Here is a 27959-nt window from a genome sequence, read left to right as displayed (position 1 = left end):
TGCGGAGTCGGACGGAGTTGAAAGCTTGCAGGAGTTGGCGGTGACCAGTGACGCGGTGGGGGATCTGAGTAGCGCCATGGAGGAAACAGCGTCGGAGCAGCAGATGAAAATGCTGGAGCTTCGATTTAAAATTGCTGAAGCAGAAAAAGAAAAGCAACGATTAATTCTGGAGAGCCAGAAGTTGCGAGCCCAAGAGCGGGCTGAGTCCCACGAAGAAGGTAACAGCGGAGCGCTAGCTGTGGATAGGTCAGAGGAGTATAGGCGCCTAAAATATGCATCCTTATTGAAAGGAGTACTAGCACCGATGCCGAGTCGGGAATTCGTAGTGCCCGGGTGGTTTGAGGATGTGGAGGCGACTCTTGATTCATATGACGTCCCGTCTGAGTGGCGGGCCGGGCTTGTCTTGCCACACTTGAGTGAAAGAGCACGCGGATTGCTTTCTACGTTGACAGCCGAAGAAAGAAAGGACTGTAAAAAAATGAAGCAAAGTATTCTAGATGGATTGAGGTTGTCAGTAGCAGAATATAGAAGGATGTTTGAGAGGTCGGCAAAAGCGGCAGATGAGACATGGGGCCAATTCGCAATCCGGCTGGGAAACTATTTTGAATACTATACAAAAACCTCGAAGGCTACCACTTTTGCAGAATTAAAGCAGTTAATGGTCACAGACAGGTTGAAGGAGTGCTTAGCAGCTGAGGCACGGGCCCATATTGTTGTCAATGAGAATCAAAGGTTCCTTTCTCCGGGCGAAGTGGCCAAGCTGGCGGAGAGTTTCGACGAAAGCGTCAGATGCAAACCAGGGTCAGCAGCTCATTTGGGAGGCTATCGAAAGAGGCCGAGTGGGGACCAGAAGGAGCGGGCCGGTGCAACACCGCATCAAGGGGAGAATTCTACCTTAAGAGGAATGAAAGGACGCTGTTTTGAGTGCAAGTCATCAAATCACTTCGCTAGCGATTGCCCTCTCAAAAGGACAGGGGATAAGGCAGGCAGACGAGGCCAAGAAAAACCAGGAGACCGCGCCGTGGTGGCTAAAGTGAATGCTCATTTGGAAGAAATAGCTCCCGCGAATGAGGTTGGCATGCAGGAAACAGAGAGGGTAGATAGGAATTGTCTCGAAACAGTAACATTGAAAAGTTCAGAACAGAGCATTAATGCTTAGATTGATTCCGGGACTGAAATGACTGTTATCAGGCGAGCTCTAGTGCCGAAGTATGAGGCAGCTGGTTCCACAATAAAGCTGAGGGGAGCTTTCGGCGATGAAGTAAGAGCTGAGCTTGCATATGTGCCTCTCAGAGCAACAGAAGGTGCACCGTTTGTCTCGTTCGACAAGGCACAACCAGCTTTGCTATGTGCGCTGACAGACAAACTGTTGGCCGGAATAGACGCGCTCATAACTCCCGCAGACTACAGACAACTCCTTGAAGAAAGGGCAGTGGTAAACGAAGTTGTTTCAGAGGCAGAGACCGAAGGAGGTGAAAAGGAGAAGACAGAGCATAAAAATCAGCAGACGGGTACGTCCTTGGCGGTTACGGGAATAGACGAAGAAGCCGGGAAAAGGCAGAGCGCTCGGCAAGTTTTCCGTGAGGCTCAGGAAAATGACTCGTCGCTGCAGGAGGCTTGGAAGCAGGCTAGAGCTGGCACACATGGAATGATAATCCAGGATGAGTTACTCTATCACCAGGAGCACGTAGTGGGACGCATGTGCACACAGTTGGTGCTGCCATCGCATAAACGACAGGAAGCACTGGTGAGGGCACACGATTCGCCTTGGGCGGGACATTTGGGAGAGCGAAAGACTTTGCAGCGCATAAAAATGTCATTTTATTGGCCGACCATGGGCCGGGAGGTCAAGGAGCATTGTCAGTCCTGCCACCAGTGCCAAATCAGGGCCCCTATGAAAACACAGGACCGCGTACCCATAACGGCATTGGCCAGGCCTAGTGCACCATTCCAGGTGGTATACATGGATTGTATCGGTCCACTGGATCCACCATCAGGAAGGGGACATCGCTACGCACTATGTGTAGTTGATTTGCATACTAGATGGCCTGAGGTTGTTTGTTTGAGGTCCTTAACAGCTAAGGCTACCTGTGACGCGCTCACCCAGATATTTTCCAGAATGGGAGTGCCAGAGACCATATGCTCAGATCAGGGCAGAAATTTTACGTCAAATTTAACGCAAATTATGCTGCAGAAAATGGGAGCGACTCCCAGATTTTCCACTTCCGATCATCCACAAAGTAATGGACTGGTAGAGCGGTGGAACGGCACTTTTAAAAGGATGCTGTTTCACATTGTAAGCGAGCATGGACGTGAGTGGGATCGAATGGTGCCATTCCTGCTTTGGGCTTATAGAGAGGTGCCACATGCCATCACGGGTAAATCACCGTTCGAGCTTATGTATGGTAGGATGCCTGTCGGACCTCTGGCTATACTGCAAAAGACGTGGTCAGGAGACTGGGTTGTTCCCGACTCATTGGCAGTGCCAGCAGCAGACTATCTCGAGAAATTGGGAAATGATCTCGAGAAAGCCAGTAGGGAAGCGGCAAAAAGTAGCGAGCTCACGCAGCAAGCTTATGTGGGGAGGTACAACTTGATGACCACCGACAAACAATTTTCTCCAGGTGACCAGGTTCTTTGGCTGGAGAAAGAAGGCGATGGGAAGTTAATGGCACACTGGAAAGGTCCAGTAACAGTTGTGAAAAAGGTGCGGCCATATAGCTATACGATTGAGCTAAGTGATGGCACGCGCCGATCAGTGCATGCAAATAAGCTTAGGCCATAAAACGCGAGGGTCAACACTGTAGGCATAGTATTTGAAGGCGACACGGAGTTTGGGGAACTTCCCGCGTGGTCAGATACAACGACAGCAGTTGAGCAGCTGGAACAGGTAACTCTCAGCCATTTAGATCTGCTGCAGCAAAGGCAGGTAAAGGAACTAATCGGGAAGCACTGTGAGGTGTTCAGTGATAAACCTGGCCGCTGCAACTGGGGAGTGCACAAAATCAAGCTAAAAGATGGGGCGCAGCTGAAGCGTGCGTACCCTTACAAGGTGCCCATGGCACTAAGAAAGGAAGTTGACCGACAGGTGGCAGAGCTAAGGTCGTGGGGTTTGATATATCCGATAGAAAGCTCCCATGCACATCCCGTGGTGTGCGTTGCTAAGAAAGATGGCAGTGTCAGGTTATGCTGTGACTATCGCAAGCTGAATGAAGCAACGGAGCCTGATGCGTTTCCTATGAACCTGCCAGGTGACCTAATTTACGAGGTAGCGCAGGCAAAGTACATAACCCTGCTCGATATGCTAAGAGGATATTGGCAGATTCCGTTGGACGAAAAAGCCCAGGAGTACACAGCATTTGTCACCTCGTCTGGACAGTACGCTTGGAAGGTTATGCCGTTTGGACTGAGAAATTCGGCAAGCACCTACCAAAGAATAATCAATCAGATCCTTGTACCACACCGTGAATATGCGTGCGCATATATAGATGACATGTGCATCTTCTCGCAGACATGGGAAGAGCACCTCGAACACCTCGGAAGGGTACTGGCTTCGCTAGCGGCCGCAGGGCTCACAGTTAATGTCACTAAGTGCCATTTCGCGCAAAAGGAAGTGCGGTTTCTGGGTCATATCGTGGGGTCAGGAAAACACGGCGCAGATCCAGAAAAGCTTAGAGCCATTCAAGAAATTCCTGTACCACAAACAAAAAGGCAGCTGCGTAGCTTTTTGGGGCTAGCAAATTATTACCGGGATTACATTCCGGAGTATTCAAAGGTGGTGCTACCACTGACGAACCTGACTGGAAAGCGCGTGCCTCAGAAGATACCGTGGAAGGAGGATGCCGAGGGTGCGTTTATAAAAGTAAAGGAGTGTTTGACAAAGGCCGCAGCGTTGAGCGCACCCGATCTGAACAAAGAGTTCATTCTGGCCACTGATGCTTCAGATTATGCCGTCGGAGCATGTCTAGCACAGTTGGATGACGAAGGAAAAGAGCAACCCATTTCATTCCTGAGCAAGAAATTAAGCCCGGCCCAGTCACGATGGGCTACAATCGAGAAAGAAGCCTACGCCATCATTTGGGCGCTGGGAAAGCTTGACACGTGGCTGTTCGGTGCACGAATCAGGGTAATTACCGACCACAATCCCTTGAAATTTCTTACTCTGACCACGCCACTAAGCGCGAAGCTGACAAGGTGGGCGCTGGCTCTCCAGAAGTATAACATTGTAGTGGAGTACAAAAAGGGGTCTCTAAACGCAAATGCCGACGCTATGTCGCGTATGGTCGCCAATGACGAAAGCGAGTAAGATACCGTCGTCCGTTTTCGCGGCCTCGGTTTGCGAGAGGTATGGCATTGTTGGGTGCTGCGTTGGCGGGGGACCGAGGGGTACTTGTTGACAGATGAAATGGGAGCAATGCGTCGAGCTCCTGTGATTGTTGTTTGAGTTTGAGTTTGAGTTTATTAACATTTTAGTTCTCAGTACAGAAAACTAAGGGCCGGGGACAAAAGGTACAATACCTGTACCTGGCTGGGTCCCCTGACCCCACAACAAAGTTGATAGCGATGCACTCCGAATAAACAAATCATAAACTAACGAAGAAAAACGAACAAAGCACGTTGAGCGAAAACAATTTAGCATGATATTTGAAATTGTGCACAACACTCGTGCCAACATTCAAACAAAATAAAAACTGTTTTAGCAAAACCTTGTGCAGAAACCATCAGAAAAATACAGAATCCATCAGGAGAGACACTTATAATCAATAATGTACAACAAATAAGTATGATAAACATAAATCAAATACAGTCCATTCCACTCAAAAGCAGTCACTCGAAAAGAAAGTACACATTATAGAAATTCACAAAAACCGTGAACCCAACTACAACCCCACAATGAAAATTTCGCGCAAAAATCTTTTCAATGTATTAATAGAAGGATAATTGATAGCTTCAGCTAACACCGCGTTCTCGTGTGCAGCAAGTTCGAAGACTGTGCCGCACAGTTTTGTGGGGAGGTGTTGGGCTCGACGCGCCGTCTGCAGCGACGACAGCGGCGCCAGCGGGACTGGGCTACGTGAATAACGGCCGGTTTCAGCACGCTGAGTGTGTGTGTGTATTTGTGTACGCGCTTGCTTGCGGTGTCCCGTTCTGGGAATTTTTTTGGTCGCGCACACGTGCGCCCGCCGGTGGCTCCTTACCCTCTCCTTCGAGGTCGAGAAACGGCCGTCGCCCCCTCCTTCACGGCCGAGAGACACTGCTGGCTAACCTTTGCGGCAGCCTTTGTCGGCGGCTGCGGCGGGGGGGGGGGGGGGGAAGCGCGGCGGCGCAACTAGGGGACGGAGGCCCCTAAATCGGTTGTCGGCGGAAACGCGTCTGTTTGGATTCTCAAGTTCGCTCAAAACCGACAGCGGACCTACAACGAAAGGGAGTCCATCATGGTGCGGAACGGCTCCGACTTGACAGCGAGAATGTGTATATCACCTTAGTTGCCGCCAAAGGACTCCTAATTCCACGGAACGATGGGTGAACAAAATACACAAATCGACCATCTGTGCGTGGGAGGACAGGCGAGAGTGAGAATGTCCCGCCTTTTTTTCACGGCTGGAGGATCGGCGAGAGGGTGATGTTCCGCCCTTTTGTGGGCGGGTTTCATCAAGAAATGTGATTGGCGATGTTCGAACAACCAAGTTTCCCCAGATAGGTACCTGGGGAATTGAAAATGTATAAAATGTGGCTTCAGTGTGTTTCTAGGGAGAGACTCCTGATAACCTGCTATGTAAATAAAAGCGTCTATCTTGTCTGGCAGTAACCGGCTGCATCTTATTCCGCACGTTGCTGGAGAGAAGAACAACTTCGGAGACCATCCCGAGGTACGAACCACAGTGCACTAACATATCTGGTCCCAAGCTGAAATTCCTAACCTTGTGTCATGTTGCACCTGCTAGAGCAGCTATCGGACCGCGGCCGCGCTGGAGGCGGCTGAAGAATAGGAACCACTAAATTCCGTGAGTCGCAATGCTGTTTGTGGGCGGATTCGAGGAATAATCGAGTTTAATGCTTTTTGACTTTTGTTCATTTAACTCAGAGCGAAATTTTGGAGCTTGGCATTGCGGGACTCAGTTTACATGCGTTGCAGAAAAATGCGAGGTAATGGCAGCGCTGCATGGCCTCAGCCGAAGCTTTCCCGTGTAATGCCCTTCCCTGACTACCCAGACGTTAATCCGCTAGGCAAATTTGCATTTTCTTTTTTTTTGCTTTAGCGGGAATCATTTTTTTCTTGAGAACAAACAGCGCTTACAGACAAAGGACCAGAACAAGAAGGACACACAACTGCGCTGACTAACAACTTTTATTTGGGAAGGGAGCCGATCCGCACCTTTTATACAGAACTGGAGGGAGTGAAGCGCATGCGCAAAGATCAGGAAAGGGGGAGCACGGAAAGTGCCAACACATAGACCAAGTATTCTTATCGTCACTGATAACCAATAACGCAGCAAAAAACAAGCGAGAAAAGCAGGGGAGACAAAGGCAGGGAGCGTTAAGAAACAATTCTAAAAAATCTAAAAGATCCTGAACAAGCCAACAACCAACACGGCTAAACGAATGACGATGAAAGGTGACAAAGATAAAGGCACTGAAAACTGAACAGACTGAAGCATAAAAGGTGCAGGAAAAGCCTGCGGAAGATGTAAAAAATCGGCACGGCTGAAAGATGACGGAATTAAAAGCATTAAAACAGATAAAAGCAAAAACCTGAGAAGCCGATGAGAATAAAAACACGCAGGAAAGGTGGTCACTAAAAAAATGAAATTGAACAGACAACAGATCTCTAAAGACAAGCAATGAATCGAAAAAACGTGTGGGCGATAAAACCTAAGGTGAGATAACAGAAAACTTTTTACATAAATGTTTAGGATAAAAACCATCGTAATAAAAACACGGGATAAAACCAAAATAATGCGCTGAATCAAATCTAAGCAGAGAGGAATGAACACTCTTTGTCTAACAGGGCAACTGACGGCGTGCTAACGCACTCATCTTTTAGCTTGATAATAGTGGCTGCTTCAATGATTTCTCGGGTCAGTTGATTTACGTTTTTCGCCAGAATATCTGTTTCCTTGAAAGTGGGGGAGATGCGACGGCAAGGACTGCAATCACGGCAGTGGATGGCCAAATTACCGGACCTTTTATCCTCAGCAGTAGCTTTATGCTCTAGTAACCGCTTGTTAATACATCGGCCTGTTTGGCCGATGTACTTCCTGCCGCAGGGTAAAGGTATCGAATAGACAACGCCCGATGAGCAAGCAACAAACGGATCCCGATGCTTAATTGTGCAGTCTGGAATTTTTTCCCCAGAGCCATTGACCCTTCTGCAGAGTCTAGAAAGACGGTGAGGAGCAGAGAAAATAACGTCTACCCCTGCCCTTTTTCCAATTCTTTTTAGATTGTGGGACACTTGGTGGATGTAGGGTATTACAGCTACCTTTTTATTGCGACTCTGCCCTTCCCTTGCGGTTAGGTTCTTTCTTTGCCTCGTTTTCAACATTTTCTGAGCAACTGAGGAGAGGAGTAAAGCCGGGTACCCAGAGCTGAGAAGCCTCTGCGCTTGGTTAAAGAAACTGCTCTCGATACTGTGCTCGCAGGACTTTAGTAAAGCATTATTGAAGGTGGCCTGGACTATGTTTCGTTTCACCAATTTCGAATGGGCTGACTCATACGGTAAGAGTGGCTTATTGGCCCTTGGTTCGAAGATCCAGCACACGTGATCGGGCGAGAAGTGCAGCTTAAGTTCAAGAAAGCGAAGACAGCTATTTTCCGGAACTTCATGCGTTAATACGAGGGGATGAAAAGACTCTCTAAAAATGGCTAGTACACTGGAAACTTCGGTCATGAAAGCATTGCCTGGACACTCGAGAAAAATTAGATAATCATCGACATATCTGAATATCTTTAGCACCGGCGATTTTGCAATTTTTTTGCTTACTTCTCTGTCATGCATGGCCAAGAAGAGGTCGCTCAGTATAGGGGCGATGCACGACCCAATACATATGTTTGTTCTCAAGATGTTCCCCAACCAACTCGCCCAGCAACACACCTTGCATTTTTTTCTGTTTGTATGTGTGTCCCGCAGCTCCATCTTCTCTTTATGCTCTCACGGGAGGCGGCTTTCTGTGACATAAACCTTTCTACTGCACCCTTCAAAATTTTAGGAATTTTTCGTCCATTTTGGCTAAACAAGCTGTGTGTATTCTGGTTTCGTCACACTTGGAAACTTTCGGAGGAAGACGTAAATTTCACGCGAAAGCTCGTTTACTCGACAGAAGCTTTGTTGACCGAAAACAGCTTGGCAGTTCTTAAATTAGGTTTGGCGCTTTCTGCTGGTTGGGCTTTCGACTTTGCTGGTTGAGACCGTTACAGCTGTCAACGAACCAAGAAGAACCTTTGGGCCCAGCTGTGACCAAAAGGACACAACTCCAGGTCTCTGCGCGCAGCAGCGTTGGCTGCAACCACTGCGAGACCTCTTCGGGCGGGGGGCGTGCTGTTGTGACTCTACCCTACCCCCCCCCCCCCCCCCCCCTAACTCTCTTTGTGTGTTCCCGTCACATCTGTATCTACATAGGCCATTCCCAGAGGCAGTGCGCGGTTCTGATATTGTGGTCTTTCTCCGTGCACGCTCTCCCATGCAACCCGACAAGAAAGGTGGAACCGAACACGAGGGACGCATTAGACTCCTGGATTCCACGTACCTCCACTTCTGCCTAACAGCCACGACGTGTTTTTCCGGAGTTCCCCTTAAACGGCATCCAACGCAGCAGTATTGACCCTGCGACTTAGTGTGTGCATCTGCCACGGTGACATGACTAACGCCTGCTGCCACCTGCGGAGACGAGCGTCTTCTATTCAACCACGCCTTGCTCTTTTGTCAACAGCGGGGTGGAGCCGCAGCAGGTGATCACCTTTGGGTCACCCACCTGGCCGGACGGGACACTTCCGAGTATCCAAGTGCCTCAGGCGAGGAAGACGATGAAGCCGGCCGACGCCGCTGCAGGTGTTTGCCTTCGGGCGTTTCCTTCGAAGAAAATGTGGAATCCACCTGGCCGGACGGGCCACTTCCGATTATCCAAGTGCCTCAGCCCAGAAAGACGATGAAGCGGAAAACGACCTTGGAGCACCCGGACGAAGTCCCTACGATTGGTTGGAAAAGGCTGGAAGATTTCGCGAGGGTCTATTTAAAGCGCTCGACACGATCATCGAGAGCGATTCCCTGAACCATTCCCTGAGCGTTTCCCTGAGACTTCTCAGCTTTTACCTTGTTTGTCTTTTTTTGTAAATAATCATGCAAATATGTGAATACAGTTTTTCCCTCACTTCCTCTACTCCCCGTCTCCGGCCCACGTTCCTTCTTCCGTCGGCACTGCGGTGGTGCTCCTGGACCCGATGCCTGGTGGAACACGCTACTAGCCCGGCAAAACATATCAACACCCACTTGGTGGTCACAGGCTGGCCGCTCAAAGGCATTATACCAGGTGGCTTCGAGCCCATGGCTCTTGGATACCTTTTGAGCCCACTCAGTGGCCCGGACTTGCGTCAGCGGGTCTGATCTGGCCAGTAAAACCCCCCACCGCTCTAGAAAAGGGACTGGAATTAGGTCCGCCGGTGGCGGCGCCTTTCTGCAGCTCCATAAAATGTGGTCATATCCGGCTATCTCGAAGCATCGTTTCCAAGTAGCGTTGCATTCTGTTGGATACATGTGTGCTAGTCTCGACGGGCTAAAGAAGGCTCGCTTCTGGAGCCGACGACACGTTACCTCCTGGCTTTTGTCCAGCTTTTTGTCTGGTGGCGGATAGATCCTCCTTTCTAGTTTAAACTGATTGGTGTATTCTTGAAATGATATGAATGCATCTCTCGTGAAATACCGGGACTGTACCCGGCTCACTGCGCGGGTGACATGACCTCGAGCTATACTGTGAGCCAACTCGTTTGCCCTGTTACTCGGGTGTGCCGGCGCTCATATTAGTTCCACCTCTCTGTGGTCCCAGTCTTGATGTCTTAAGATTCGTTCTGCCTCCTGGCAGATCATACCCCGCGCGAAATTGGTGATAGCCAACATGGAGTCGCTAATTGTGTGTGACTGCTTCGGTGCTGGTCCTTCCTATGGCGATAGCCGCCTCCTCCGCTTTCCCTGAGTTCTTTGTTTTGACCGAAGCGGCCGTTAACGTTTCACCGGAGTCGTTCGCGCCCACGACCACAAAAGAGTCAGCTCCTTCGTATTCCGCGCCGTCTACATAGGCTGTGTGTGTGCTCTGTCTCTCCTCTTGCCTCCATGAAAAGCGGGGTGCATGTTTTTTTGCAATTGGTTTGATAGTGAGTAATTTCCCCACTTCGGTCGGTAATTTTGCCTGCACGTTTCTTTCCGCAATTCTATCGTGCAATCCTGGGTTGCTCACTATCTTCCTCGCCGGCAGTGAGGTTGCAAGCCTCCTTAATTGCACAAATATGGGTCGGAACCAAACGTTCTCAAACGAAACTAACTCTCAAGCTTAAACGGCGGCTCGGGCTGACTGACAGCGGTCGACGCCCTTTATTATAGGCGCGCTCCGCATCTGTTTGCAACTGTACAAATTCCTTCCCTTTCTCGCGCTGGTGCGTGTCTTCATTGGTCAGGCGCGGAGACCGGCTGCCGAACCTTCTAGTTCTCTCTCCCGTTGCGCCGCCGCCGGCGCGCGAGCGAAGTCGAGAGGGCATCTCTCAGCACGCTCAAGGCTGCGCCCTCTCAATTTTTAGTGGCTATTAATTGCTAATAAAAAATAAAATTGAAGGAAAAGATGTTGCTAGCCGTGGCATCTGCAATCCAAGCCTGAAGCACCTGGGGTGCGGCTCGAGGGAATAAAAGGAAATGGAGAGGACAGGGAGGAGGAAAGAAAGGGGGTAGCGATAGTAAGGGTAGGATGGCAATATACAGAATGTACAAGTACAGGATATTAAAACAAAAATAACTGTGGAGTGCTGCGCAGCGCAAGTTGTTAAGAGTGCGCGGACGTGCAAATTGCGGGGTGGGGGGGGAAGGGGGGGGTGGCTGGTTGCGGCCCACGGGATGACTTTCAGGCCACCACAGATGCGTTTCCCTACGCCAGTGAGAGCATCGCGCGCGAACATTGTTCGTGACCAAGCGTCAGAGCACGCGCACACTGTTCTGACTCTACCCCACCTCCTAACTCTCTTTGTGTGTTCCCGTCAAACCTATTTATTTATTTATTCAAAATACCCCCAAAGGCCCTCATTTGAGGGTATTACATGGGGGGGGGGGGCGGAGTAAGTACAAATCATTGTTATAAGGTTAAAAATATTGCACTAAAATAAAATACAAATCACAAAATATTAATCATAAATAGGCATTCACAGAAAGTGTCGCAACAATGCACACATTAGCAAAATTTGAGAATAAATAACAGCACCGCTAGAAAAAGAAAAAGACGACACTGGAAAAAGTGCGCTGAAGTACAAAACTAAAAAAATATAAAATAAAAAGAAGACAAAGGGGGAAGAAAGAACGCTGAAAAAAATACCTTTTTAGTTGTTGAAACATGAGTGCATAAGATGTTGGAATTTATTTAGATCAGATTCTGTGGCAATTTCTGATGGCAAAGCGTTCCATTCGGTTATTGTGCGTGGTAAAAAAGAATAGGCATAATGGAATGACTGGCAGTTAATGCGTTTAACTTTGTAATGATGATCGCGACGTGGAAAGATAATTGGCGGTGGCTGAAAGAATTCATCATGAAGGGAAGGATGGTGATAAAGCTTGTGGAAGAGTGATAGACGGGAAATCTTTCGGCGCAGTGCTAAGTTATCTAACTCGGCTTTAGTCTTCAATGAGGCGACGCTGGTGCAACATGAATAATCAGAAAAGATGAATCGCGCAGCACGGTTTTGCAGGGCTTCGATGTTACTGATGATATAATTCTGATGAGGATCCGAAATGGCAGACGCGTACTCGAGTTTGGGACCGATTAATGTGGTGTACGCTAGTTTTTTTATATGTGTCGCGGCCTCTTTTAAATTATGTTTGAGAAGTCCGAAAGTACGGTCCGAAAGAAGACGAAGCGGGAACGACCTTGGAGCACCCGGACGAAGTCCCTACGATTGGTCGGAAAAGGCGAGATCTCGGGCGGGTCTATTTAAAGCGCTCGACACGTTCATCGAGAGCGATTCCCTGAGCGATTCCTGCAGCGTTTCCCTGAGACTTCTCAGCTTTTACCTCGTTTGTCATTGCTTGTAAATAACTTTGTAAATATGTGAATACAGTTTTTCCTGCACTTCCCCTACTCCCTGTCTCCGGCCCGCGTCCCTTCCTCCGTCGGCACAGCAGCGGTGCTCCTGGACCCGATGCCTGCTGGAACACGCTACTAGCCCGGCAAAACATATCAACTGGTTGGCAGCGGTGGGGTCGTCCACGCTTGGTCCTGGCTTCAGCAGTGGTGAGCGCTTGACTTTCTTTAAGAATCTGCCAGGCTAATAACTCTGGAAATTTTATCAGTACCTGTAGGTTAATCTTCCGCACTTGCTCGCTAAATCATTTCGCGTAGCAGCTTTTTTTTTTAAAGTCCTCGTTCGAGAATTGCCATGGATTTGAGCAAACTAAAGAAGCCAGAGTTGATGTTGCTATGTGAAAAGCTGGGTATTGAGATCAAGAAAAGTCACCGAAAGCCGCAGCTGATTGATGCTATTAAGGAATGTGGTGCTAAGGGTGACGAAATTTGGGAGACCTGGGAAGTCTTTGAGGAGGGAATCAGGAACTAAGGAGGAAGCCGACAGGGTTGAAAAAGAGCGCGAGGAGGTGGCCGACAGGGTTGAACAAGAGCGCAAGGAGGAGGCTGACAGGATAGAAAAAGAACGCCTTTACCGCAAGGAAACCGCTAAGGAGGAGGCTGACAGGATAGAAAAAGAACGCCTTTACCGCAAGGAAGCCGCTACGGAGGAGGCTGACAGGATAGAAAAAGAACGCCTTTACCGCAAGGAAACCGCTAAGGAGGAGGCTGACAGGATAGAAAAAGAACTCCTTTACCGCAAGGAAGCCGCTAAGGAGGAGGCTGACAGGATAGAAAAAGAACGCCTTTACCGCAAGGAAACCGCTAAGGAGGAGGCTGACAGGATAGAAAAAGAACGCCTTTACCGCAAGGAAGCCGCTAAGGAGGAGGCTGACAGGATAGAAAAGAAAACGCCTTCGTCTCAAGGAAGCCGATGAAAGGCAACTTGCTCTAAAGCGTTTAGAGTTCCAACTAATTTTAGAGGCGAAGCGCGCCGAGAGCAATTCGACATTAAATCAGGAGGTTTCGGTGCGAAAAGAAATCAAAATCGAAGATCTTCTGCAGGCTCCCAAAGTAACCCGCGTTCGACCCTTGGCTAATTCGGAGGAAGATAGTCGGGCGCGCTTTCCTGTAAACGAGAGAGCCACGGGTTCCGCGATAAATGCGTCGTCGATTACCCTTCCCTCAGTCAAAAAGGAAGGTTCTAGCAGCACAAACGAAAAGGCTAGGAAGGAAAAGGCTTTTAAACCTATAAAGCCGATCGTCTGTTTCCGGTGCCGAGAGCCCGGACACCTTGCGATCGGCTGCCGTAAGCCAAGGGTTGCCTTTGCGTTGCCAGACAATGGGGACCACAACTTTCAACTCTTGCAGCCTTCCCTCCGGGAATTAACAGTAGCCGGTAAACTGCGTAATGTTCTCCGCGACTCGGCTTCCACCATCGACGTTGTCGACATTGCAAATATGAAGCCTATAGATTTAACTGGCGAGTATGCCTGCATAAGGGAAATAGTAAATGAAACCTGCGTGCCTTTGCAAACTGCCCGCGTCGCGATCGAGAGCCCGCTCGAGGTGCTTCTGACCCAGGCAGAAGTCTCTCAAAACCTGCCTAAGCAGACTCCCTCAATTTTCTGTAATCGCTCGGATGTGCTGCTCAAAGAAAAAGGCGTTAGTTTTGAAGATAATGCTGCGCGGGTCCTCACCAGTTCGAATGCTCGAGAATTCGCAGCGCCAGCAGAGCACGCTGGTGAAGAGGGCAAACATGGCCTTGTAAGCCTGATAAACTCTCACGGCGGTGAGCTAGAGCAGGCTCCATCAAAAACTGACGATGAGACGAGCGTCGGCGACTTAACCCGTGACGGTTCCGCGATTGTTAGTGACGCACCAGGCAAATCAATAGCGAGGGCTTCCACAGAGCGGCAGAGCACAGAGGTGGCCAAACGGGAAGTGTTCGAGGACGAGCAAGTTCGGCTCATGTTGTCTGCTCGACTGAAATCCGAACCGCGTAGCCGCCCCAATTTGGCACCTCAGTGCTCAAGAGTTCGCACCCGCCCCGTGGGAACACAAGCCAAGAGAACGCAATGCGCGAACCCAATCCGAGATAGACGGATACGCTGGCACGGCATTCGCACTCGTTCGTTCCCTTCTCGCATTCTGCTTTATGAGCGTCAGCCAAACTTCAAAACCGCGAGACTTGGAAGAGGAACAGTTAAGGGTCCCAAGCTGAAATTCCTAGCCTTGTGTCATGTTGCACCTGCTAGAGCAGCTATCGGACCGCGGCCGCGCAGGGGGCGGATGAAGAATAGGAACCACTACATTCTTTGAGTCGCAACGCTGTTTGTGGGCGGATTCGAGGAATAATCAAGTTTAATGCTTTTTGTCTTTTGTTCATTTAACTCAGAGCGAAATTTTGGAGCTTGGCATTGCGGGACTCAGTTTACATGCGTTGCAGAAAAATGCGAGGTAATGGCAACGCTGATGGCCTCAGCCGAAGCTTTCCCGTGCAATGCCCTTCCCTGACTACCCAGACGTTAATCCGCTAGGTAAATTTGTATTTTCTTTTTCTTTTTTGCTTTAGCGGGAATCATTTTTTTGTCTCTTTGTATGTGTGTTCCGCAGCTCCACCTTCTCTTTATGCTCTCACGGGAGGCGGCTTTCTGTGACATATACCGTGCTACTGCACCCTTCAAAATCTTCGGAATTTTTCCTCCCTTTTGGCTAAACAAGCTGTGTGTATTCTGGTTTGGTCACACTTGTAAACTTTCGGAGGAGGATGTAAATTTCACGCGACAGCTCGTTTACTAGACAGAGGCTTTGGTGACCGAAAACAGCTTGGCAGTTCTTAAAGTCGGTTTGGCTCTTTCTGCTTGTTGGGCTTTCGACTTTGCTGGTTGAGACCGTTACAGCTATCAACGAACCAAGAAGAACCTTTGCGCCCAGCTGTGACAAAAAGGACACAACTCCAGGTCTCTGCGCGCCGCAGCGTTGGCTGCAACCACTGCGAGACCTCTTCGGGCGGGGGGCGTACTGTTGTGACTCTACCCCCCCGCCCCCCCCCTTAACTCTCTTTGTGTGTTCCCGTCACATCTGTATCTACATAGGCCATTCCCAGAGGCAGTGCGTGGTTCTGATATTGTGGTCTTTCTCCGCGCACGCGCTGCCATGCGACCCGACAAGAAAGGTGGAACCGAACACGACGGACGCATTCGACTCCTTGATTCCACGTACCTCCACTTATGCCTAACTGCCACGACGTGTTTTTCCGGAGTTCCCCTTAAACGGCACACAACGCAGCAGTATTGACTCTGCGACTTAGTGTGTGCATCTGCCAGGGTGACATAACTCAACGCCTGCTGCCACCTGCGGAGACGAGCGTCTGCCATTCAACCGCGCCTCGCTCTTTTGTCAACAGCGGGGTGACGCCGCTGCAGGTGTTCGCCTTTCGGGCATTTCCTTGAAACAAGATATGGAATCCACCTGGCCGGATGGGTCACTTCCGAGTATCCAAGTGCCTCAGGCGAGGAAGACGATGAAGCCGGGTTACGCCGCTGCAGGTGTTTGCCTTCGGGCGTTTCCTTGAAGCAAAATATGGAATCCACCTGGCCGGATGGGCCACTTCCGATTATCCAAGTGCCTCAGCCCAGAAAGACGACGAAGCGGGGAACGACCTTGGAGCACCCGGACGAAGTCCCTACGATTGGCCGGAAAAGGCGGGAAGATCTCGGGAGGATCTATTTAAAGCGCTCGACACGTTCATCGAGAGCGATTCCCTGAGCGATTCCCTGAGCGTTTCCCTGAGACTTCTCAGCTTTTACCTTGTTTGTCTTTTTTTTGTAAATAATCACGCAAATATGTGAATACAGTTTTTCCTTCACTTCCACTACTCCCCGTCTCCGGCCCACGTTCCTTCTTCCGTCGGCACTGCGGCGGTGCTCCTGGACCCGATGCCTGGTGGAACACGCTACTAGCCCGGCAAAACATATCAACACCCACTTGGTCGTCGCAGGCTGGCCGCTCAAGGTAAATATTATGGCGGAAGCATTTCAATTGGTCGAAATGGTCATGACGTCAGAGTGCGGGAATTTCAAACGGGGCCAATTGTTGGATTGGATTTGAAAAAAGTTTATTGCCAGTATTGAGCCCTAGTGGGCATTATACCAGGTGGCTTCGAGCCCATGGCTCTTGGCTACATTTTGAGCCCGCTCAGTGGCCCGGACTTGCGTCAGCGGTTCTGATATGGCCAGTACAGCCCCCCACCGCTCTAGAGAAGGAACTGGAATGAGGTCCGCCGGTGGCGGCGCCTTTCTGCAGCTCCATAAAATGTGGTCATATCCGGCTATCTCGACGCATTGTTTCCGAGTAGCGTTGCATTGTGTTGGATACATGTGTGCTAGTCTCGACGGGCTAAAGAAGGCTCGCTTCTGAAGCCGACGACACGTTACCTTCTGGCTTTTGTCCAGCTTTTTGTCTGGTGGCGGATAGATCCTCCTTTCTAGTTTAAACTGATTGGTGTATTCTTGAAATGATATGAATGCATCTCTCGTGAAATACCGGGACTGTACCCGGCTCACTGCGCGGGTGACATGACCTCGAGCTATACTGTGAGCCAACTCGTTTGCCCTGTTACTCGGGTGTGCCGGCGCTCATATTAGTTCCGCCTCTCTGTGGTCCCAGTCTTGATGTCTTAAGATTCGTTCTGCCGCCTGGCAGATCATACCCGCGCGAAATTGGTGATAGCCAACATGGAGTCGCTAATTGTGTGTGACTGCTTTGGTGCTGGTCCTTCCTATGGCGATAGCCGCCTCCTCCGCTTTCCCTGAGTTCTTTGTTTTGACCGAAGCGGCCGTTAACGTTTCACCGGAGTCGTTCGCGCCCACGACCACAAAAGAGTCAGCTCCTTCGTATTCCGCCCCGCCTACATAGGCTGTGTGTGTGCTCTGTCTCTCCTCTTGCCTCCATGAAAAGCGGGGTGCATGTTTTTTTTTAATTGGTTTGATAGTGAATAATTTCCTCACTTCGGTCGGTAATTTTGCCTGCGCGTTTCTTTCCGCAATTCTATCATGCAATCCTAGCTTGCTCACTATCTTCCTCCCCGGCAGTGAGGTTGCAAGCCTCCTTAATTGCACAAATATAAGTGCCTCGCATAGCTCCGTGGTGGGGTTGTAGAGCCACAGTTTTTAAGACGTCTGTCCGTAGGAGTGGACTGGGGCAGCCCGGAGGCTGCTTTACATGCCAGCCTTATGATCCCGTCTATTTGTCCTGTGCTGCCAGCCCTAGCTGTAGCTAGGAAATGGCGTAAACTAATCTGCTTATCTCTAAAGCCTGAACCATTCGGCAGAGAGCTTTCTCGTTGACTCCCCGTCTTTTGACATTGGTGAAAACAGCGCGAAAGAAGAAGCCCGAAGGCGAAACGAGGAAGTGACAGGAAAGAGCGCTGACTGACAACTGAATTTATTGAGCGAAACTCGCGCAATATATAGGAAGGCAGTGCCAAAGATAGTCAGATGCAGTCAACGTCACATGGTGCAAAGAGCCATAAAAGCGATAAAAACAAAACAAGGTGAAAAAGCTAACAGTGAACTGAATATCAAAAGGAATGGTAACAAAATGAAAACTACACTGAATGACTATACACAGTTAACGTCACATGGTGTAAAGAGCCGTAAAAGCGATAAAAACATAACAGGGTGAAAAGGCTAAAAGTCAGCAGAATCTCAAGGGGATGGTAACAAAAAATACATGATGACTTAAAAAGTTGATGTCACAAGGTGTAAAGAGCCATAAAAACCGATAAAACTTCCATAGCAGGTAACAAGGGTAAAACCGATAAAAAATGACGAAATGGAATTGTGGAAACAATAAAAACTAACTGAATGTAACAACGTATGGCTAAAAACATGCACAGACCTTAACAATAAAACGATGAAACAGTGACACTCAACGATTGAAACACGCGTAGTCAACATTAAAAATTTAGCAATGTTGTTCCAAAAAGGCAAGTTCAATCCTGTACAATAATTTTGACGCGTCACTGACACATTCCAAGCCCTTTCTTTTTATAAAGAAAGCCTCCTTCAACTCCCGGGCTACGCTGTCTCTACTCCTATCAAGAACAATAGTGTCGCGTAATCGAGGCATGCATTTACAATCTTTGCAATGAAGCGCTAGATTAGAGCCAGTGCCTTTTTCAAGTGAGCGCTCATGTTCCCTTAAACGTTCGTTCAGGCACCTTCCGGTTTGACCAATATAAACTTTGTCGCATGTAAGCGGAACCTGGTAAATGACACCTTCCCTACACCTGACGAACATGTTGGGATGCTTTACGCCACAGGTTTGCTGTCTTGGCTTTTCATTATTTATCCTGTGACACAACGTAGCTAGCTTGCAAGGGGCAGAAAAGACTACGGGAATCTCATATTTGTTTGCAACCTTTTTCAAATTATGTGCTACCCGGTGGGAATACGGGATAACGGCAGGCCTCACCCTCCCATTGCTTTCCTGAGTAACGTTTTTCTTCTTGCCTTTAACTTTCTGAAGCAGAGCTTCAGTCACTGCCGAAATCACAGTCTGCGGAAAACCTGCCTGTATTAACCGTGCGGTCTGCAGTTGGAAGCTCTCTTGCATGCAATGCTCGCATGATTTTGTTAGTGCAGATCCTAATCCTGATGTGGCTATGGCTCTTTTAACTGTTTTTGAGTGAGCTGACTCGTAGGACAACAGCTCTTTTTGACTTCGAGGCTTGTACATCCAACAGAATCTATTTCGTTCCAAGGAGAGTTCCAAGTCCAAAAACTGTAACTTGTTGTTTTGTGGAAATTCACAAGTGAATTCCAAACCATGGCTCAGTTCATTAAATGCATCTAGAATTTCATTTACAGTGGCCCTGTAAGCTGGTGCGTCTTGCTTGGTTAATACAACTAAAAAATCGTCGACATACCTGAAAGCCTTTAATACTTTGCTTTTGTCGAACCTATCGTCCAGATTTTTGTCAACTGCTGCGAGAAAAATATTACTCAACACTGGCGCTACACAGGACCCTATACAAATTCCTTTCTTCTGTATGTACACCTGATTGTCAAACTCGACCACAGTAGCACTAAGGTAGAATTCCAACAAAGAAAGAAAACTCTCCATTGAAATACCCGCTGAATTTTGAAACAACACACCTTTCTTTTCAATGCAAGACTGAACAGCTGAGAACAACTCTTTGTGTGGAATGGAATAGAAAAGGTCCTTGGCATCTACCGAAAACACACTTCCAATGCCTTTGCAGGATTGAAAGAAAGCAATAATTTCCGTCGAGTTCTTCGTACAGAAGGGATCATCAACGACAAGCGAGTTTAAATGCCTTAACAGGTATTGGCTAATAAGCCTTTGGTAAGTGTAGCGCTCACTAACAATACACCGGAACGGAACCTCCTCTTTGTGAGTCTTTGCAGTAAAAAACATGCTAAGAGTCTTTTCTTTGCACTTACTTATAGAATTTGTCAACTGCTCCAGTTCGTTTCGCCTTCGGGCTTCTTCTTTCGCGCTGTTTTCACCAATGTCAGAATGGACCAACTAGCCCAGCAAAAAGTTCTGCTAGATCCCCGTCTTTTGTTCGCGATTCGCCTTATGAGCCTGGCTGTCATGTTGATTGTGGGCTTAAGTCTGTTTTTTATCTCTGTGTTCTTTACATTGTCCTGTATCATAAGTCCTGGGACCCTTTTTCCACCTCTGGCTATCGAAGTCTCATTTACCTGTAGAAGAATGCCTCCTGCGTTGGTATCGTGTTTGCTAGCCCCCCGAATCACGAGAAGTACAAATTTGCTTGGCGAGCAATTTAACCCTGCCCATTCCGTGTATTCCTGGAAAATATCGATCGCCCGTTGGAGATTTTGTTCTATTTCCCCATCGTTTACTGTGTGCGGTTAAATTGTTATCGGGGGCCAATTGTACTTTGGCTAGTAGCCATGCAACCAATTAAAGGGATGGAATAGTGATGCTCCAAGTTGCGAAACTGATTTTAGTCAGTTAGTAGATTAAACAATTAGCCTAATTAACCTAATTTTCTATTCCGACTAGAAAATTAAACAAAACCCAGTACGAAAATGATCTAGTTGAGGAATCGAACCATGTTCTCCGGAGTGTCGAGACGAGCACGCTAACCGCTCCGCCATGGCAACTCGATGGTTTGGAATGAACAAAGACGCGTCTACTGAATACGGTGTCTTCGTTCACTCCTGTCTTCCTCCCTTCCCTTAGGCGAGGTTCAGGTGTCCACCGAGATATGCACGACAGATACTTTTCCTTTTCTCAAAAACCACGGCGCCCATGAGCAAGGCGTATAGAGCCGAACGGGCGATGGCGCCCCGTGGACTCCCTGGCAGCGTTGCAAGACGCTGTCGCGTTCCACTCTTAAGAGGCCAGGCTCAAAATCTTAACCACACATCAGTGACACTAGCAGCACCACCGCGCCTGAGGCTTTCGCCTCACCACACTTTAGATCAACAAAGTGGCCCCCTGAATTCTTTTACATGCCGTGTCCTGTCCAGAGAGAAAGGGGCACTTTGACTGTCCAAAGTGCGTAGTGGCACTGGTGACGTCGCAGCTGGATGACGTCACATATAATGACCATATACTAAGTAATGAGAAATTACTAATTGGTGGCTAATTGACGCTAAGTGACTAGATATTAATTAACTGCTAATTAATGACGCTTAAGCTTCGCCTTTAGGAGTGGAACGCGACAACCTGTTGTACCGCTACCATGGAGTCCACGGCGTTCGGCGCGATGCCTTGCCCTTTGAACGCAGTGCTTTTTGAGGAAAGGAAACGGCGCAGTAAGTCCCGGTCATCTCGGTGGACACCTGAACCGCACCTCATAGGAAGTGAGGCAGTGGGAGTAAAAGAACACTACTGAAAAAATGTTATGAAGTTCTATGACTTTTCTTGTACGAGGCTATTGCATCATAATGCTATGATTAATCATACATCACTAAGTATGATATCATACATCGTCACTTTATGATATCATACATCATTAAGCTATCATATCGTACATCGTGAGGCTATGATGTAATATATCATTAAGGGACGATGTCATAGATAGTTAAGCGATGATGTCATAGATAACCTATGACAAATCATCATTAAGCATGCTGTCACTCAACTGATATATATCATACATCACTGCTCAACTATACATTAATATACCATGAGGTTATGCACTGTTTGCATGTCGGCTAATAACGTACAGTCATAGACGAAATATTGCTAGATGCAAGATTGCGGACAAAAAATCATTTCAGTGCAGGCAAAGAAAGGCAAGGAAAAGCAGTGGAGCATGAGGGCACATGCATGCTCCATCTTCCAGCAAAATAGCAGCCTACTGACCAGTGAGGAAGCAGCGCAAATTTTTTTTTTCACCGAATCCGCATCGCGCAGTTTGGTCCACGAGTGTACACGCATAATTAGCTTCCAAATGAGCATAGCATTGGCAAACCTGCAGCACTTTATTACATTAGGTAACATCACGCAGCAAGCATGCAATGCACTTGTTCATGCTTCGCAGCCTGTCTGACAAGTTTGCAGTTGGGTGCAGCGGGATATATTCGCCCTGACCAGCTGAAAAGTTTAAAAAAAGAACATTTAAATGATATGAATTAACAGATTTCCCTTAGCGTATTTGTTTCCCATGAATCGGACTGAATATTCATGGGTCTTAGAAGAGTATAATCATTTGCAGTATGTACCTGCAGCAGTACTGAAGATCTCACAGATAAGCACTCATCAGCTAATGAGAATAAGAGCACTGTTTGAAATACAGAACCTAGCTTTCCTGTATTGCGAAAACCCTTTTCCCACGGCACATTCAGTCGGTGCTTAAAGTCTGGCTTCATTGAAGGAGACGTGCTCTAGTCATTCGAGCAGAGATGTAGAGGAAACTATACAGAGAGAAATGCAGCTGCTCAAGTAGAGACCCAAAAGTATTGGTATTAATAATCCAGTATATTTGCTACACTTCACAGTAATAAGAGAACGCAAATTTTCAGCAGGCGAAAAGCTGATTCAGACAACCCACACATCTGTTTACGTCACACTACAAGCAGTCAGCAGCAATCACTATGGCAAGATTTCGTCTACTCACATCTTCACAGAAAAAGAGTAGCCAGTTTTGCTGCTGCAACTACATTCAGCTGTTGGGGATATCTAATACGCTACCACTGCCATCATGGGCCACCATACACTGAAATGTGTTGTGTTGTGTTGGATTTAATGGCGCATAAGGAGCTAAGGCTCTCATGTCCCAAGAACAAGGTATGGAAAAATTGGCTTGAGGAGAGTTTGAAAAAAAAGTGGATAAAAACGGTAGGGTAAAGGGCCTAAAAGTTATTTTTACTACCTAGTTGATGAAAGACAAGAATTTTAAAAATGTCGGATAGCAGAAACTTTTAAAGGTTTGGTAACCTCCGCAGACATCCTTGGCTCGGCAAGGATTTCGAGGCTCCCAACAACTCAGATAAAGACCTCAGCCTTCTTCTCATGATTGAGAAAGTGGCTAAGGTGTATAATTGTATGTAGTGAACCACAGGGTGAGTAAAAAGTTAAAAAGACAGGGTATACTGACAAGTTCATCTTCACCTAAAATCAATGCTGGATGAAAATGAATCTGTTCCTTGTAAAATGTAGTAAATTGTTGTTTCATTATTAATTCAAGTTTCGTGCATGAGAATAATATGTGGTTTACTGTTCCTTCATCTCCGCATTTCTCGCAAACAGGTTTGTCTTCCTTTGTGAGTAGGAAGTTGTGTGTGAGAATCGTGTGTCCAATACGGAGGCGACATAATATAACTTCCATGAAGCTTTCTGGGTGGGAGCATGACTTCCATTCTTCTATAAATGGTTTTACTAAGTGGAGCTTATTATTACCTTCAATATTCCATTCAGACTGCCCTTTATCTCTGAGCGTATACTGTACTAACTTCATGCCATCTTTGTAGGGAATGTTAACTTTCTTTATTTGTTTGTTCCGAGCTTTCGCAGCACATTCATCTGCCTTCTCATTGCCATTGATTCCAATGTGGCTGGGAACCCAGCAAAATTTTATGTCTCGTCCCTGTATTGTGGCGCCTGTTATGTTGTGTATGATATTACCAATTAGTGATGTCACTGCATTTCTATGGTGAAGTGAGGTTAGTATGCTCAGAGAATCAGTGTAAATGATACTGTTCTTAATGTTCATTTATTATTTTTTTCTACAGCCACCAAGACTGCATAACACTCGGCAGTGAAAATGGATGTATACTCAGGTAGCCGTACTATATATTCCCAATTATTCTGAACAACAGCACTTCCCACGCAGTGCGCTGATTTTGATCCATCGGTATAAAATGCTTCGTTTTCTCCGTATTCTTCGTTGAGTGCTAAATATTCATGTAATATCTGTTCATGTGGCGTGTGTTTTTTCCGAAATTGTGTTAATGTGAAGTCGCACACAGATGGTAGGCAGTACGAAGGCGGGAGTGGACCAGGTTTGGGGGCAATATTAGGCAGTGTGTCGATTATGTCTAGTTCTTGGCATTTCTCTTCAAAGCGGAGAAGAAGTGGTCTGATTGCTAGAGGTTTCTTGGTAAATAGTGTTCGAGATGGACACTTTGTAACGGGTGGGTAACAGATGTGTTTAGGCTAGGAATGGACCTTTAAAATGTTTGAGCATGTGAGCATTGTTCGTCTGTCTGCAAGTGGTGGTTCATTGGTTTCTACGTAAAGGCTTTTTATGGGTGATGTCTTGTATGCACCAGTTGAGAGACGCAAACCCATATTGTGCACAGGGTCCAGTCGCTTCAAGTACGACGGCCTTGCTGATCCATACACTATTAAGCCATAATCTAAAACGGAACGTACTACAGAGCGATAAATGTGTATAAAGCATACCCAATCAGAACCCCAGTGTTTGCGTGAAATGACTTTAAGTGTGTTCAGTGATAGCGACGCTTTCTTCTTTAGTGCGTTTATGTGAGGCAGGAAAGTAAGCTTTTTACCGAAGGTGATGCCTTGAAAAACCACGTTTCCTTTCTGAAATAAACCATTGCTGGAAGTTAGCGCCGTGTGTTGTCTGTCTTTCTGTGTCCTTGTTTCTTTGCGCTTTACCTTCCAATATGCTTTACCTTCCAAATATGTACCAACAAGCCCAAGCATACACCCTTCTGAAATTTGTGTTCCTTTTTTAAATGCAGTTTAGTTTGGTTTAGGTGTAATGGGATCTGTGTGCAAGCCTCGTTTGAGCGAAAAAAGTAAGGCCACTGTTTTCTGCGGTGAGAACTGGAAACCATTCTTGTCTGCCCATGTTGCCAATTTGTTGATTGTAAGCTGTACTTGTCTTTAACATGCAGATATATTGGAAGATAGGCACGCTATCTGAAGATCGTCAACATAGACTGAATATGTTATGGACCTTGGGATTATTTTCTTAATAGAATTCATTTTTACAACGAAGATGGTTGTGCTTAAAATGCACCCTTGAGGCACTCTGAATAAAATTCCTCGAAAAGGTTGAGCCTAGACGAACATTAAATGAACGGTTCGTCAAAAAGTTTAATTGTGTTCAGTATTCTGCCACGGATGCCAAGCTCAGCTAAGTCCTGAAGAATCCCGAACCACCAGGTAGTATCACATGCTTTTTCTAAATAACAAAAGATGCTAAGAAAGTGTTGCTTGTGTATAAAAGCTTCTCTGACAGTATTTTGAAGGCGGACTAGGTGGTCTGTAGTGGAGCATCCCTTTTTAAATCCACACTGATGGATATCAAGAAGTTAATCGGATTGGAAAACAAAGGTCTTATATTTAGGACACTTTCGAAGGATTTGGCGAGGCAACTGGTCAGGGCTATGGCTTTATAACTGCTAGAGAGGTTGGGGGTTTACTAGGTTTAAAAAGGGTACAATAGTAGCTGTCTTCCAGGCTTCAGGTATTTTCCCAGATATCCAAACTTTGTTAAAGAATCTTAAAAGTGCTTCTACGGCAGACTCGCAAAGATGGGCAAGCATTTCATAATGTATTTCGTCGGGTCCTGTAGCAGCTTTTATGCCGGCAGATAGTATTCTATTGATTTCTTGGAGGGTAATTAGACTGTTGTGTTTTTCATTTGGACCTCCACTCGTTGGGAGCCTCTTTTTTTCAGCTGTGTTTTTGTATTTTAAGAGGGACTGCGTATACTTTGATGAACTTGAAACTGCAGCGAAATGTTCCCCAATATGTCTGCCTGTTCCTCTACGCTTGTTTGTGTGCAAGGTGTTGTTAAAAAAGGAATTGTGAATGGCGAAAAGTTGCCGTTTAATTTTCGAACCTGCTCCCACATTTTTTTAGATGGGATTTGACTGCTGATAGTTGAAACATAATTCTGCCATGATGCTTTCTCGGCACTACGACAGACGTGCCGAGCTTTAGCTTTTGCCTTTTTAAAAATTAAGAGATTTTCATGTGTCAGATAGCTACGAAATTTACCCCAAGCTCTATTTTGTTGTTTTTTTGCTTCTTTACAGTCTTCTGTCCACCATACTTTATGGTTTTGTAGTGCTGCTCCTGACGACCGAGGAATAGCTATGAGAGCGGCAGTTACGATACAATTAGTGAACTTTTAGTTTATCTGGTCGATAGTGAGATTTTCTAAAACTATATTTTCTAAAGTTGCCTTTGCTCTAATGAAGTGACCAGTCGGCGAGATGGAGCTGCCAGCGTCGTGGCCTTGTGGGGATTATTTCAGGTGGAGATGTTAAAGTGATTAGTATAGGCAGGTGATCGCTACTATATGGGTTGTCAATGACGTCCCATTTAACATTGTTAAAACCAGAAGACGAACTAAACGACAAATCTAAACAGCTCATTTTCCCTGAGGTAGGGGAGCAGTATGTGGCTTTTCCTGTATTTAAAAGGCATACACTATTTGTGAGAATAAAATCTTCGATTATTTGACCCCGAGAGTCACAGCGCTCGCTTTCCCAAAAAGGAGAGTGAGCATTAAAATCCCCAAGTACTAGATATGCTTCTGGAAGCTCACTGATTAATTCTTCTAGATCGTGGACTATTAATTTAGAATGTAAAAGAATCTATACAGAACAGATGGAAATTGTTTTATAGCTGACGACACTGACCGCAATGGCTTCAAGCTTGGTTCTGAGTTTGATTTCTCGAGCAGGGACGCCGCTTTGTACGACAATCGCGACACCTCCAGAGATACTATTTGACTGCTGACGATCGCGTCTAAAAGTTTCATAATATTTCAGGAAATTCATATGTTGTGGACCTAGATTGGTTTTCTGAAGGCATAAGGCTACGGGCGATATGGACCCTAAAATATATTTTATGTCATTGCAATTTCTCAACATTCCTCTACAGTTCCACTGAACTAGAAAAGCCATTTTTATGTTTGGGGTAGGAACGATAAGGGGTTTATTTATGTTCTGGGGCCGTTATGACAGTCCTGTCTTCTTTCCGCTCAAGACAGCGGTTCCGTCACTGCAAAGCAGGCGGATTGGGAGTTACCTCCATCACCTCGTCAGAAGTGCTGGAAGACCGCGGGGAAGCCGCGGGTGTGTGGGTGTCAGGCCTCCCCCGACGGGGGCAAGTCCTGCGGGATGCTGACCCATGGGCCGGCACTCCCTGGCTTGGAGTTGGCAGAGTAGCCTTCGCTGTCTCTGCCTGGGTGTGGATGGCCCTGCCACAGGCGCGGCGAAAGTGGCCTCGGTAGGTGCCGGAGTGCTGTGTGGTGCTACGCCCCTGCGCACCACCTCAGCGAAGTTTGGTTTTGGTGTGAAGGAGAAAGTGTTGGTAAGCGCAAAACGCCTCCTCGCTTCTTTGAATGAAATGTTTTCTTTGGTCTTAACGGTGATAATTTCTTTCTCCTTCTTCCAGGACGGACACGCCCTGGAGTATACAGCGTGGTCTCCTTCGCAGTTTGCACAGCGTAGTGCTCCATCACATTCCTCAGAGGGGTGGTCTTTCGAAGCGCATTTCACGCACGTTTTGTGGCCGCGGCTACTCTGTGAGCCGTGGGCAAACTTCTCACAGTTGGAACAGCGGCGGGGATTCGGAATGTAGTGCCTGACGGTGATTTTCAGGTATCCAACATCGATTGTTTCGGGAAAACTGCAGCTGTTAAATGTGAGGACCATGTGTTTGGTGCCTATTTCCTTGTTGCCCTTGCGGATTTTGATCCTGTGCACGTCAATTACATTTTGATCAGAGAGTCCTTGAAGCATTTAGGTTTCTGTTAGATGGATAAAGTCAGCCTCTTAGATAACGCATTTAACTGTGTTAAGAGATCGGTGGGGAGTCACGGAGACAGAGATGTCCCCTATAGAAGCAATGTTTGAGAGTTTCGAGCATTGGATGCTCTCACGCAGTTCGAGGAGTAGGTCGCCGCTTGCCATTTTTGATACCTTGTAGCCAGGCCCCAAGGCATCTGTTAAGCATTTGATAACAAGGAATGGGGATATGATTCGGGCTTGCTTTTCGTCACAGTTGCTGTGTATTACATGAACTTTTGTGAAATTTAAGTTGGCTTGTTTTTCGCAAAAAAGTCTGCTGCCTCGTTCCGCTCTCTTTATTTTTAGTTTTTCGGTCATGGTGCCAGCCACCCACCATGGAGTCCAAAAAGGGGGCGTGACAGGAACT

At 47.2% G+C, this 27959-nt stretch overlaps 1 pseudogene; it reads left to right on the top strand.

Moving 5' to 3' along the window:
* LOC149338180 (uncharacterized) lies at positions 1 to 27951 on the top strand (annotated as a pseudogene).
* The last annotated feature ends 8 nt before the right edge of the window (positions 27952 to 27959 follow it).

Source organism: Amblyomma mixtum, chromosome 6, assembly GCF_055824585.1.
Source record: "Amblyomma mixtum isolate Tamu chromosome 6, ASM5582458v1, whole genome shotgun sequence".
NCBI lineage: Eukaryota > Metazoa > Arthropoda > Arachnida > Ixodida > Ixodidae > Amblyomma > Amblyomma mixtum.
This window is presented reverse-complemented; position numbering and strand designations above follow the sequence as displayed.